Here is a 13,762-nt window from a genome sequence, read left to right as displayed (position 1 = left end):
GCGAAAATTGTAGGTACCCGGAGATTTTTTTATGTTGACAGACAAACCGCACTACAGTAGCCTACATGGTGCAGTAAATGGAAACTCTTCGTAGCGCGTGCAACTTACGTCTATGAAAACAATATATTTATGGAATAAAATTAGACACCTCTGATTGCTGTTTACGGTTAAACTGCGATGATGTGAACACCAGCCAGCGGAGGGCACTTATATAGCCTAGGCTACCATGCATGGACTCGTAGACTATATTTCCCCACAAACCAAGCGGCTGCTTGGACAAATCCACTTGAGGGGTGGGGCAGGGGGGCGCGATCGTAACACACACTGAACCTGTCATGAAGAGGCCAAAATGATTGACCTGTCACCCCCCAATCCAAACGGATGCAACTGCATTTATAGGCTAAGCCTAGGTCTACATGACGGGCCGCAAATAGGCTAAATAACTTTAAAAAAATAAAATTAAAAAAAATCCCGGAGGTCACCGGCCCACATATGGACCGGCCCACCGGGCATTTGCCCGGTTGTACAGATTACCAGTCCGAGCCTGCATCACCCCAATCATCAGGTCCTTGCACTGGCTCCAAGTTAGGTATAGAATTGATTTAAAGTGCTACATTGTCTATACTAAACGGCCTGGGCCTAACATATATTGCAGACATGTTTTCACAATATAAACATACCAGGTCTCTTAGATCTACTGACGCTGGTCTGCTGGTAGTGCCCAAGGTCAAAACTAGGTTGAAATGGCATTTAGCCATATGGTGCCCACTGGAACTCAGATGCCTAGAGATCAGATTTGATCAGATTTAAAAATAAATTAAAAACTCTAATATTTTCTACTGCCTTTGATTAATCTGATGTCTTTTGGTTGAGTTATAAAGTGCATTTTTTATTTATTATTATTATTATTATTATTATTATTATTATTATTATTATTATTATTATTTTGTCTTTAGTGCTGTTTATATTAGGCTACTGTTTACATTATTGTGGGCTACATATTAATCTTGTGTCATTAGCCTACATGTAAAGCACATTAGATGACCACTGTGCATGATAATGCACCACCTTTTTTGTATATCACATTGCACTTTTTTGCACTTCTGATTAGACACAAACTGCATTTCGTTGTCTCTTTGTCATAGGTGCCAACTCTCACGCATTGGCCGTGAGACACACGCATTTGATTAGTTTCACACACTCACACGCCACACCCCCGATTTCTCACGCTGAAGTATCAAACCGGTCGGTCAGATGCCTGAAAAATTAGTTTAGCCTATCTATAGATCTACCTGTTGAGCCACGGTTATGCTTTCAGAGACGGTGAGAGGGTTCAAGAGCACCCCCTGTCTGTGGAATTTTCTAAATTTTCTCTCATTTGCGATGCTACTTCAGAAACCGTCTCAGGCGCATTCCCCTCGCATTTCCCCGACTTCAGGTATGCTTTGAGTATTATTGAGTATTTTTCACGCTGAAGTGTCAACCTGGTAGGTCAAGTACCTGGCAGATGAGGTTCAACTAAACTTAACTTATACATATGATATCACACATCAGGTGAACGTGCGGAATTTACGCTTTCCAATGATATTAGCGCCAAGTTGTGATAAATGGTTCGCGAGAAAATTAACATTGAACCGACGTGCAATTTAGGCTAATCATATTTGCATTTTGCACACAGTGCACACCCATTACTCTCGGTTTATTATTTCACTAACCCTTCACACAACACGTGGCAAACCCAATATCACAATAAACAGCAAACCGTACCGAATACGAGGATATAAACCATGCCTCTGTGCAATAAGTGGTTCCTGAGTAATCCGGTTTTGAAATTGCAACACATTTCTACATAGCCTCATTGTGGCGAAATTATAATGTATTCTAATGTAAACTATTTGTCAGTAGGCCTACATACATTTTTGTAAATTGCTCAGCCATAGATTATCCCACTATCATGGTTCTTATATTGTCAGGTTCCAGCCAATTCCATTACAGATAAATTAATATATTTATATTGGCATGCTTCCTAGTGACATTAATGCAAAAATATGAAGAAAATCAAATAACGAGACACAAATATTGATATAAAGCCTGACATAAGCCATATGCAAACATTCACATCATGCAGATATGGGTACATCCTGAAAAAGGAATAGCATGTAGGCTATAGGCTATGGCCATTACAATGACCAATATATATTATCTTAAATTAACTAGCTGAATAACACAGGTGACCACTTCTGCATAATTTCATGGAGTGCTGAAATGTACACACATTTTTGAACATTTCTGAACTGTGAAATGTAGCATATGTTTTTGTGGTTGTGAACTTATTGCAATATCACCTTAACTATTCCACCTGTGTGTGCATGGTTATAATTCTGAAGTGCAAAATAGCTTAGGCTACAGCACAAATATTTCCATAAAAATAAGCAAGTCTGACCTCTGAATTTATTTTGAAAGTGCACCTGATTGATGCATTTAAAAGTTAAAATATACAAACATTTCTTAAATTCTTACAAAACATTGAACACACATTAGTTTGGACCCCATTTTTGCTGTGCGAAATACCAGTGCTGTTTTCAGCATCTGTTTAGTGCTTCATTGTCATTTTCATTGGATTCACGGTTTAGTTTGATATTTAATTTACTTTTGGACTGTTTGATTATATTGTTAAATGTTGGGACTGATAGGCACTGAAATCTGGGGAGGTATTTGATGATCATTCATTTGGCGAGAGTCAGGTTACCCCAAACCCCCCTTCCACATATGCGACAATTAGTGGGGAGCCTTTAATACATGTGGGCCCAGTACGTTTTTTTTACTGTACAGTATAATGCTGAATGACCCAAACAAAAATTTCCGCAGCAAAATTTTGGTTGGCCCCACCAAATCTCACTCCAAGGTTTTTTGAAAAGTTGGCAGCCCTGCTTTGTACTCTGCACATTGACAAAGTTTAATCTAATCTAATCAAATGTGCTATAAATAAATTTACAAACTAGAGCCTCAGAATGTAGGCTTCTAAACATGTCATTAGGTTAATTTATGCCTATCAAATATTAGCCTAAATAATTAAATGTAGATAGGCCTACTTTTTTATAACTATAGTTGCCAATTAAACTATTTTAGCTTCCTTAGTTCTAACGTGTCAGCTGCTTTTGGCGCCAAAAACTTGACGCTGTCATCAGACAACCAAGGGAGACGTTGAATGAAAGATTCTTTGAAGAAGACACTGGTTAGATCCATCCTCCAAGGTTGGACTTATTTTTCAAAGCTGAGTTGACAGAGGAGGTGAAGAGAGATTACATTGGATAACCAGTCACACGAGATTGAAGGGTAAGTGTAGTTTGTCTTTTTACGTTTGTAACGTTAGCTAATAATAATAGAAAATATGAACCACCATCTTCATGGCTAACATTAGCTATCTGCTAACGTTAGCTAGCTAGCTAGTTAACCAGAGCTTTGCTGAGGAGCTAGGGTGAACGTAGACCTAGTTTAGAAATAATTCGGCACCTTTTTGTCCCTTCATGCTACAAATAACTTACTATTAATATAGTAAGATCTAGCTAGAGCTATGTGTAATGTCAATGTTTAACCGTGATGTTAGTGGCTAATGGCTATCTTCCACATAACATTAGCAGTTAAGCATAATGGAGGTTTGGAAGAAAACGGCCATAGTCTCTCATTTGGCAACGTGACAAGTGAGTGTGATAATTACCTAACTTGTAGCTATTTTCTTGATTAATGCAATTTCAGAGCCTTTACTTTTAAGATGAAGAAGTAAAGAAAGCCTTCTGCCTTACAGAGGAGTTGCTGGGGGTTCGTGGGCATCAAGATCCCTGTGGAACTAGATTCTGAAGGTGGGTTTAGCACATTTCTGTTTGCAACATATACCGGTATATATAATATATTGCAACTTGACATGTGTGATGTGTTACATTGCCCCTAATCTTTTGAATTAATTTCTGTAATCTCTTTATACATATTGCCAAAAGTATTGGGTCACCTGCCTTGACTCGCATATGAATTTAAGTGACATCCCATTCTTAATCCATAGGGTTTACTGTAATATGACGTCGGTCCACTATTTGCAGCTATAGCAGCTTCAACTCTTCCATTCTTCCAGAAGCGCATTTGTGAGGTCACACTGATGTTGGACGAGAAGGCCTGGCTCTCAGTCTCCACTCTAATTCATCCCAAAGGTGCTCTATAGGGTTGAGGCATATGCGAATCAAGGCAGGTGACCCAATACTTTTGGCAATATAGTGTATGTAAAGGGTTGTTTTGTTACTGTAGGAGATTTCATGTGCTACCTAGATGGGTGCATGTACACTCTCTGTCGGAGGTTTACATTGTATACATCTTGTAAATGTTCAAGCATAGGCTATCACAGAGAAGCTGAGACTACAGTGTCTTCCTAGCATTAGCCATTGTGATGTTTATTCTGTCAAACAATGAAAATATCGATACCTGAATTGAAAATGTTATACAATGTCACTCGCCCCTTAAACATTTCTCTCTCTCTCTGTCTCTCTCTCTCTCTTTTTCTCAACCCTCCCCCCCACACACACACACCTCTCTCTCTCTCTCTCTCTCTCTCTCTCTCTCTCTCTCTCTCTCTAATACATACCTCCCTCAAACACATATTGTTCTTTCACACGTGTCTCTCTCTCTTATGGAAGCATATGAGTAGCTTTATTCAAATGAGAATGCAATCTGCAATATGCAATTCAAAAAGACATTACATTATGCAATTGACAATTCATTATGCAATTTAATATTGCAATTTGCAATAATATCCAACAAATTGTATTTTAATCTGCAAAGTGACAATAAAATCCTAAAATCAATTCCAATAATTTTGGTTAAAAAATAGAATAAACATGGATTGAATTGCATTCCATTTTGCCATGGTACTTCAGTCTCAAAATTCAAATGGCAATATCATTTTGCATTTTAATTTTCAATATTCAGTTTCATCATTTAACTGTCAATTCTTTTTGCAATTTAATATTTAAAGTGCAATGTAGGATTGCATTTTAAAAACATATTTGGCAAAACTGTCAATGCCAGCCTGAAAAGATTTTGGATTATTTTGGGCAAAACGTTTTGCCATCGTTTTGAGGCATTTTATTCAAATGGAAAAGAAATAGCGCCCCCTGTGATTGCATTGCACTTTAGTCACGCTCTTTGTGTTGCAAAATTCAAATGGCCATTCAATCTGCCAAACGCATTGCAATCTGTCAAGTCACTCGTCAAGGCGGGAACTAGGCTACGTCACTTTTTTGTGTTTACGTCTTACCCAGTTAGCGCTTGCAATGGAGGAGTTTGCAGCTGCACTAAGGTCTCTGGCTGATTATGTAGAACACCACCGTGTCAACGAGTCTGACTCAGCGGACAGATTACTGAAAATGGACGACAGAGTGGGCTATCTAGCCCTACTTGTCCGATTTGATGTCAACCTGGTCCGTTCAAAGATTTCTGAGGCCTTACAGCTAATATAATGGGCGCTAGCCGGTGGGGAGACCTTCTGTGGATACCACTGGAGGGAATAGAGGGTTACCTCTCCTATTAGGGAGATCGCGGAGCTCTTTGGAGTTCACAGGACAAGTAGGGCTAGATCGCCCACTCTGTCGTCCATTGTCGTTAGTTAGGCTAAAACTCACCTTTCCTTGCCCTGCTCTCTCTCTCTCTCTCACACACACACACACACAACGGAGACTCCCCTCCGTGGTCTGGCTAGCCTCATAAGCGGACCGGGGGGTGCGGTCGCTCCGGGCCCACGTTTGGCCAAATCTATCTCGCTGAATTGTTGTATACGATGCTTATTTGTAGGCTACTGATTGCTGGGGGTGATTGCTGGGGGGAGGGGGTGCTACTAAAGATGCCGCTGGTTGGCAAAGTTATCAGCAGCAACATAAGAGCCTTAATAATGTAAGAACACAGCTGGGTCTCGCGGACACTAGGCCTACTCGCGGTCACGGTTAACATTATTCATCAACTGAGAAATGTTTCCAGTAGCAGTGCTGTTACGTGCCTGAAGTTGTAATCAAGCCATGGTAGGGGGCTTATTTTTTTAATCTATGGATGTAAATATTTTGGCTGTAGCCTAAACTATTTTACACTTCAGAATTTTAACCATACACACACAGGTGGAATAGTTATGATGATGCAATAAGAAAGTATGAAATGGTCACCTGTGTTGTTCAGCTAGTTAATCTAATTATAATGTAATGGCCATCTATGCTATACAGTCCCTCCAGGATTTTGTGATCGCAACAATTAATGCAAATTCAACAAATCCCCTCAAATTCTGTGTGACCTTGCAATTTTGTCCAAACACCGCAACTTGTCCACAAATTTGACCAATCATTGTGAAATTTCACCTACACAGTCCCTTGCGCAGAATATTGAGCCAGATGCCAAACTCATTTTTGCAGACACGAGAGACCGGCAGAGACTTTTTCGTTTCGTTTTGATGACATTAATGATCTGCTAATTTGCAACACTCAACCTGGTGTTGCTAGGCTGTGAAACTAAGTTCATATAGGACTACTTGGTTTACTTACATTTGAGTAGGCTATCCAACCCATTGCCAAACTTTTACATCTGGAGATGTCCTTGTTACACAAACTAGACTCACAAGCTCATATCACGTTTGCTTGTGAGTCTAGTTTGTGTAATGCTTACCAAAATCAAAAAGTTATTTCCACTCTTACCCAAAAACAGTGAGATTCACTCAGATATTTAATTAGGCTACTCTCACGTCCTTAAAGTGACAGGCACTCAATTAGACTGACGCACCACCAATACAATGTAATGACATTAAAGAGAAGTGTAGACTTATGGTTTAAAACCAATATGAAATTAATATTAAATACTTAGTTGACTATTAATAATTATGTAGGTCACAGAATATGAATTATTAAAAAGATATGAACTTAATGTGAATTACAAAATATATAAATGTATTGAAACATATGGCATGATGCAATCTTTTTAGGGGTTGGCTGTCTTTTTGAACAGTTCTACAAAAGGTTATACTGCTTTGTGAATTACCCCAGCCAAATTTACCATTTATCTTTACTTATCCTTTTTTAAAGAGGAACTTGGCAACTATTTCAACTTAATAAACCCGTTTAGAAATCATTTGGATGGTTAAATGACCTGTTCCAGTGAAAATGGTGACTTTCTCCGCTCCCCCAGCACAGGGATAGGCAACCTGCGGCCCAAGGGCCACATGCGGCCCTTTAGTTCCTCTCTCAAAAGTGGCTCCCTGGCTTTCTCTAAAAATGGAAGTTATAAAATATTTCTAGCAATTTCATATAGTTGTTAAGCTTTAAGCTGTCCCAACACATTAACAGTTAGTGAAAGTATTATACAATACACCACATATGTTGAGTAGGGGTGTAACTGTAGAAGTCACGGTTCGGTTCATACCTCGGTTCGGACATCACGGTTCGGTACAAGTTCGGTACAATGGAGGGAAAAGCAAAACAAAAATGCAGAAAGCATTTTTTTTTTATTGTGCATGTCTCAGGCTGTACCACCTAGTGTCATACAGTCTCTTTCCTGAGCTATCTGCAACAGCCTGAAGTGTGTAAGATGTAAACAGTAAACAATAAGTACCCAGACTCCATCTGTAACTTGTAAACAAAATAAAACAATCAGCTATAAAACTGAAAATAGGCCTACTACAGCATCTCTTATTTCTGAAAGTGCAAATTACATAGAATAATGATTTTTAAAAATCCACTTAAGAAAGACCTTCAACATCCGTTTTTAGTTGTATATGGAAGGGTCTACAATTTGCCTCAATATTTTTCAGTGTGTGTACAGTAATAATCTACTAACTGTGAAAATATCACACTATTTTGCCTTCTTTTAAAAAAACGAAATTGCTCCTTTCATTTCATAAACAGACTACAACTAGAAGTCACATGACTTTACCCTTTGACGTTAACTCACCGTAGCATGGTTTGTTTATTAGCCTGGTTAGCGTTGACACTTTCTTTTACTGTCTATGCACTTAACACTGCCAGCTCCTCATGTGAGAAGTTACAAGTTACCCTAACATAAAGGTAATTACCACGCGATTTACATAGGTTTCTGTCATTACGAAATCATTTAATTTAAGCCATAGGTTTTGGCCCTATTTGTATGTGTATCCAAAGGCTAGTGAAATGCAGGGGAAGTTTTTTTTCTCGTTTTAGTGATTGGTAGCCTACATCATCTGGGTGATGGCTTAGAATATGTGTAGCATGTTCGATATATTTCCACTCACATACCCAACAACTGCTGAACAACGCCGACACACAGTTTCGTCTTATCTACCACTCTCGCCTGTACTACTGTAACTGAAGTTCTCAAACTTGCGATAAAAAGACCAGGGGGTCCTCTAACTCTTGTGGGTCGCCACCACTCGCTTAGAGCTGCTATCTCTGACTGACTGACTACACTGATGACCTGACAAAAAAATAACATAGGCGCCAATCAGAGCTAAGGCGAGGCTACAGATTAGCGTTAGGTGTCGCTAAAGAACTCTCGTAGGCCTACTTAACAGTAATTCCGCATTACATTAATTAATCCGCACACAAGTTTTATGTATTTTTATACGGTGTATTCTCCGTGTAAAGTCATGCACCGAACCGTGACGCCCGTACCGTTTTGGTTCAATACGAATACATGTACCGTTACACCCCCAATGCAGAGTATGGCGATTATGCCATATGCCTGAGGCTAATGAAGATAGAGATGTTTAAACTGATTGCTTTTAAATGGTTCCGACATCTTTGCGGCTCCAGACAGATTTATTTTTATTTCTGGTCAAAGAAATGGTCCTTTTGAGATAAAAGGTTGCCCGACCCCTGCCGTAGCAGAAAACCAACCTTGCGACATTGGGACTACCGTGTTGGGACTACCGTGTTTCTTACCTTGTAGCATCTACATTGTTCTGCCGAACTTATGCTAACCGTTTCACTAGCTTGTAAACAAATTCATGTCCTTTATCGTAACTTTTTTCCACAGTTTGAAATATCATAATGCACAACTTCTCCAGCAGAGGGGGAAATATAGCTAATCCTACCAAGGGCTTTACGCATATCAAGATGATCAGTGTGATTTTGGTCTTACTAGCCTTAGTCGCCCTCAATAAAAAAAATCAACTCTTTTTGCAATTTTCCCTTTCTCCCGCAATTCCCTACACACCGCAACTTCCATCACAATTTTTTAGCAAAGTTGTCGCGGAATCTAAAAACATGATACATTCACAAAGAAAATGTGTGTCCTTAAAGGTTGGATTTTTCCTCATTTTTTAAATTTAAGGCATTAAGATCAATTTCCAAAAGATGATTTTTATTCCTCCTTTTAGTCAATTTTAGCACGGGTCTTAACTTTTGCACAGCACTGTATAAACTATATAGACTTCTCTTTCATGTCATTACACTGTGCTGTGCAGGCCGAATTGAGTGCCTGTCACTTTAATTGTTCTTGAATTTCCCCTTGGGGACCAATAAAGTATCTATCTATCTATCTCTATCTATCTAAAGGCTATGACATGGGTCGGGAACCTGGGGCTCGTGAGCCACCAGTGGCTCTTTTGCTGGATGGCTGGGGCTCTCGAACGAAATGGGTTGGCAAAAGAGGAAAAAACCCCAAAATGACAAGGTTTCGTGGCAAATATGTAGGTCTATCTGAGTAATTTAATATAACTTTCCATCTCACTTGACTCACACACAATATTGTTACATTCGCGGTTCGTTGCCATGTCAATATCAAACAAAATCACAGATTTCCCTCCATTTCAGTCAACGAGAACACTTTATTGTTGATATGTGCGCTTGCTGTAGGCTAGATAAGGAAAATGTGAAAAAGGAAACGTCAGCGAGCACAGCTTGCGAGCGCGAACACAAGCGGGCTGAAATGGGAAAGTTTCCATCCGAAGACTGTTTCTTAAACTAATCATAGACTGTAAAAATGCACTACACATGGCACTAAAAAACGAATAGATTATTTATAGTTCGACTACGGATATTTCACATCATGTTCGAATGCATATTCGAATATCGAATAAAAAGTGACAGCCCTACTCCCTGCATAGAGAGCTGACATTACTTTGGATTAAATGCATCTTTTAAAAATGAGTGTAGCCTAGCACCTATTCCTGAACAATGAAATCAAATCGCGAAACTCCCCAGTAACACTTCTTTATCGAGGTGCATTCTCGCCTGTTCCATATATAATGTGTTATCAATAATGATAATAATAATAGTAGGCTAATAAAAGGAATGTAGCCTAGGCTACCTCTCCCAGGTGCACTCATTATCACCTACTCCTGAACAATGCTGAACTCAAATCTCGAAATTTGCCTGTCCTACTTTCAGGCTCGACGTACCGCCCCCAGTTGGTGGGGCAGAGTATCACAGTTAATTTGTAGTGCGCAGGCGCTAACCTTAATCATATAGCGCGCATTCAGGACAACAGAAATTGGAGTATGCCTCGTGTACGGTACGCGTCAAAAATAACGCACGTCTTCGACAGGCGCAAATGTGACGGAGGAGCATACCATTTCCTTAAGGCCGTGACGGCCCGTGACAAGGCCCGACCCAAGGCTTGCTTGATTCTCATGGTTTTAAGCTAACTTTTGTTGCGCTAACTTTTGCGTTGCGTTGTTGCGCATGGTGCATAAGGATATGTGGATGAAATTAATTATGTTTTCCATATCATTTCCATGTCAATCAACTCAATCTTGGATTGTAAGAGATAAGTCTCTTGTAATGATCATTTTGGTGAGCTCTACAGGAATTACAAACTATCTCCAGATGTAAATGGTTGCATATCCTATTACTCAAATTCAATTAAACCCACCAATAAGCTAGACCTTAGTTTCACAGTCTATGTATGTTAGCAACACAGGGCTTGAAAGCATTGACTGTATATATAGAACAAACAAAAACGAAACAATGTGTGGAATTTATCTGGGAATAGGCTACTGAAGGTAGGGGCGAGCTACCTTGCTGGCATATTTAATTTGGTTCCATGGTTAACATAATGTAGGCTACGTTTTTTTGCACAAAATTCCATCTGCCAATAAACTTAAACATAAACACAAACAAACGTGATCTCCTGTGGAATCCCTGACTGTGCCTTCAATGTTAGCCTACTATTATTTGTTGACATCAAACCTGGAGAGGAACGAATGGCAGCTGTTCCCGAAGTTTACTTGTGTTTTTTTTTTTTTTAATTAGGCAACTTTTTTGCAATTCTAGGAGTGGCGCTGCATCGCTGCTCAATACATTGTAGGGGAAACACTGGAATTACAGAACTGGCACCAACCCTGGAGTTTCTGGAGGTAAAGTCTTTTTGGATTTTGTTATTTAACATTTTCACTTTATTAAACTGAAGCAAATACTGTATAATAGCTGCTATCGTGGCATGGGGGACTTCTCATGCTTGAAGGGGCGCAGTGGCCCAACTGTAGCTGTCATCTCCACTGTTCTATCTGAATAAAAGGCCTTAATAATAATAATAAAGAAAAGATTTATTGCTTGAATGATGGTTTTGTTTGTTAATTGAGGCTTTGTGTTATTGGGGGCCAAGCAGCGAAGCTGTGTAGGCACCTATTGTGTTTGTATGTTTTCTTCCCTATTATTCCGCCATGGGAATCTGGCAGCCCATAGAACCGTTTGATTGGGGACAGTCCAATGAATCATTTCACCAAGTTTCATGCCGGCACCTCTAGCGCCACCAACAGGCCAAAGTTGGATGTGCGTTCATGCGCGTAACTTTTGACCCATTGGCCTGATTTTCAAAAACGAGGTATCTTTGGAATCCTTGGACCAAGCCGAGTTCAACACATCCTATGCCGTCAATTTCCGCCATGATGGATTTTCCGCCATATTGGATGTTATCAAAAGTGAAACTAAATTTTCACAGGTCACAAATGTTATTTAATCGTCACCAAACTTGACACACATTATTTTCAGACCATGCCTTATCAATGCATTACTTTCTGGAACAATTGACAAAAGCATGCGTCTGTAACAGCCAATCAAAATTGGTGGCGAAGCCGCCAAACAGGAAGTGAGCTCATATCTTGGCAACCCTTTTAGGCATCAAAATCAAACATGGTACACGGACTAAGGGTCAAATTAGGAGAATGCTCAAGAAATTTGGTGACCTTTGACCTGTAGGGGGCACTGCACTTAGCAAAAGTGCATTTTGGCTTGAAACTATTGATGTGTTTGGAATTAAAACTTACTAGTGGTGTCTGTTAATACTGTGGGAGGTCTGAAAGACGACAAATGGCAACTTCTGATGTCACTGTAATTGATCTGGCTGCCATCTTGGATTTTGTCGGAAACACAAAAACATTTTCACAGGTTCATCTTCACAGAATGCCTTATTAGTGCATTACTTTCTGAAGCAATTGACAAAATTGTTTGCTCGTGACAGCCAATTGAAATAGATGGCAACGCTGCTAAACAGGAAGTGAACTTGCCGTGACTGCTTATAGCCAAATATCTGATGTAACAACATTGAGTTGCATGGCAACTCTAGCTTGTTTGCTTAGCCCCCTCATTGCTGCTTGCAGCTATATTTAATAGTGTTTTTCTTTCTCTCTCTCTTCTCTTTCCCAAGGTGTTTCTATTCCATCAACCCAGCAAATAGATCTACAGTGGAGGAGACAAACACATCTGTCTTCATATGTACCCCAGAGTTCTCACCCCAATTCTCTGGTCATGATGTCTGATTATTGACTAAGCTCAGTAAGATTTTACTTTGATGTCTTTATCTGTTTAGTTCTTTAAGGTAAAGAGTTTAAGATATATTTTTGTTTACATTCCATTGTTACTGAGTGCTTTTTGCCAATGCCAGTTTGTTGTACACTAATGTCTGTAAACTCTTTCCCTAGAATTTACAGAAGTTTTGCTCCAATAAAGTCTTTTTGGTTAAAAAAAAAAACTTTGTGAGACAACTCTAGATCTGTGTATGAACAGATGATGAAACATACTTTTATAGAAGGCTGGTATTTCAGATCTATACTATATTTAAGTCTTTATACAATTGCAATATTCAGATATTGCTTTTGCATAAATAGTTATGAATGCATCAAAAGACATTACATCGTAAATAATTGTTGAGGGGTATCTACAAACAAATTCAATTAAATAACACTCCTATAATGAGGCTTTTACAGTGAAATAATGTTGCTTGTTTAATATTTTTCAGTAAGATTTAATGGGATTTGATGTACAAGAAGTGGCAACTTGATATACATTTTACTGGAAAAAATATGTTATATAGCGTTTACATTTTCATAGTAGAACTGTGAATGCTGAACCGTGAAACATTCACAAGTTGATGTTTTCACCATGAACTTTGACAGTTAATTTCAAAGTAATATCGACCAAATTACCACGAACTGCAATGAACTTTCATAGTAGGATTGTAAACATGGATGATTGTTTTAAAGTGAACTTTAATAGTTCAACCATGAATTATATTACAGTTTTAATATGAAATTTCACAGATCATATTCATACATTTTCATAGTAGAACTGTGAATGCTGAACTGTGAAACATTCACAAGTTGAAGTTTTCACTGTGAACTATGACAGTTCATTTCAAAGTAATTTCGACCAAATTACTCAGTGCCCTCCCATTGAGAACGACGGAGTCTGTTTGTCCATTTCTTTTACTGGTTATGGCACAGATCTGCCTCAAGTCGAACACGCCTAATATGTAGCCGGGGGCTACGCCC

The 13,762-nt window shown here is 39.0% G+C and overlaps 1 protein-coding gene and 1 long non-coding RNA gene across 2 annotated transcripts in view; one reads left to right on the top strand and one right to left on the bottom strand.

The window, feature by feature from the left end:
- LOC143142662 (integrin beta-like protein C) overlaps positions 1–13,762 on the bottom strand; it is a 95,769-nt gene that overhangs the window by 62,650 nt on the left and 19,357 nt on the right. The gene's annotated exons all lie outside the window — the stretch shown is intronic.
- Positions 3,134–4,397, top strand: LOC143142050 (uncharacterized). Its single transcript, XR_012990868.1, has 3 exons — positions 3,134–3,336; positions 3,757–3,860; positions 4,058–4,397. It is a non-coding gene; the product is annotated as an uncharacterized LOC143142050 (long non-coding RNA).

Source organism: Alosa pseudoharengus, unplaced genomic scaffold (genome assembly GCF_046254945.1).
Source record: "Alosa pseudoharengus isolate Yale_2024_CS ecotype anadromous, Long Island Sound unplaced genomic scaffold, YU_APseudo_1.1 YU_APseudo_1.1_scf_24, whole genome shotgun sequence".
Classification (NCBI taxonomy): Eukaryota; Metazoa; Chordata; class Actinopteri; order Clupeiformes; family Clupeidae; genus Alosa; species Alosa pseudoharengus.
The sequence above is the reverse complement of the archived record's forward strand: the minus strand, read 5'-3'. Positions and strand labels throughout refer to the sequence as shown.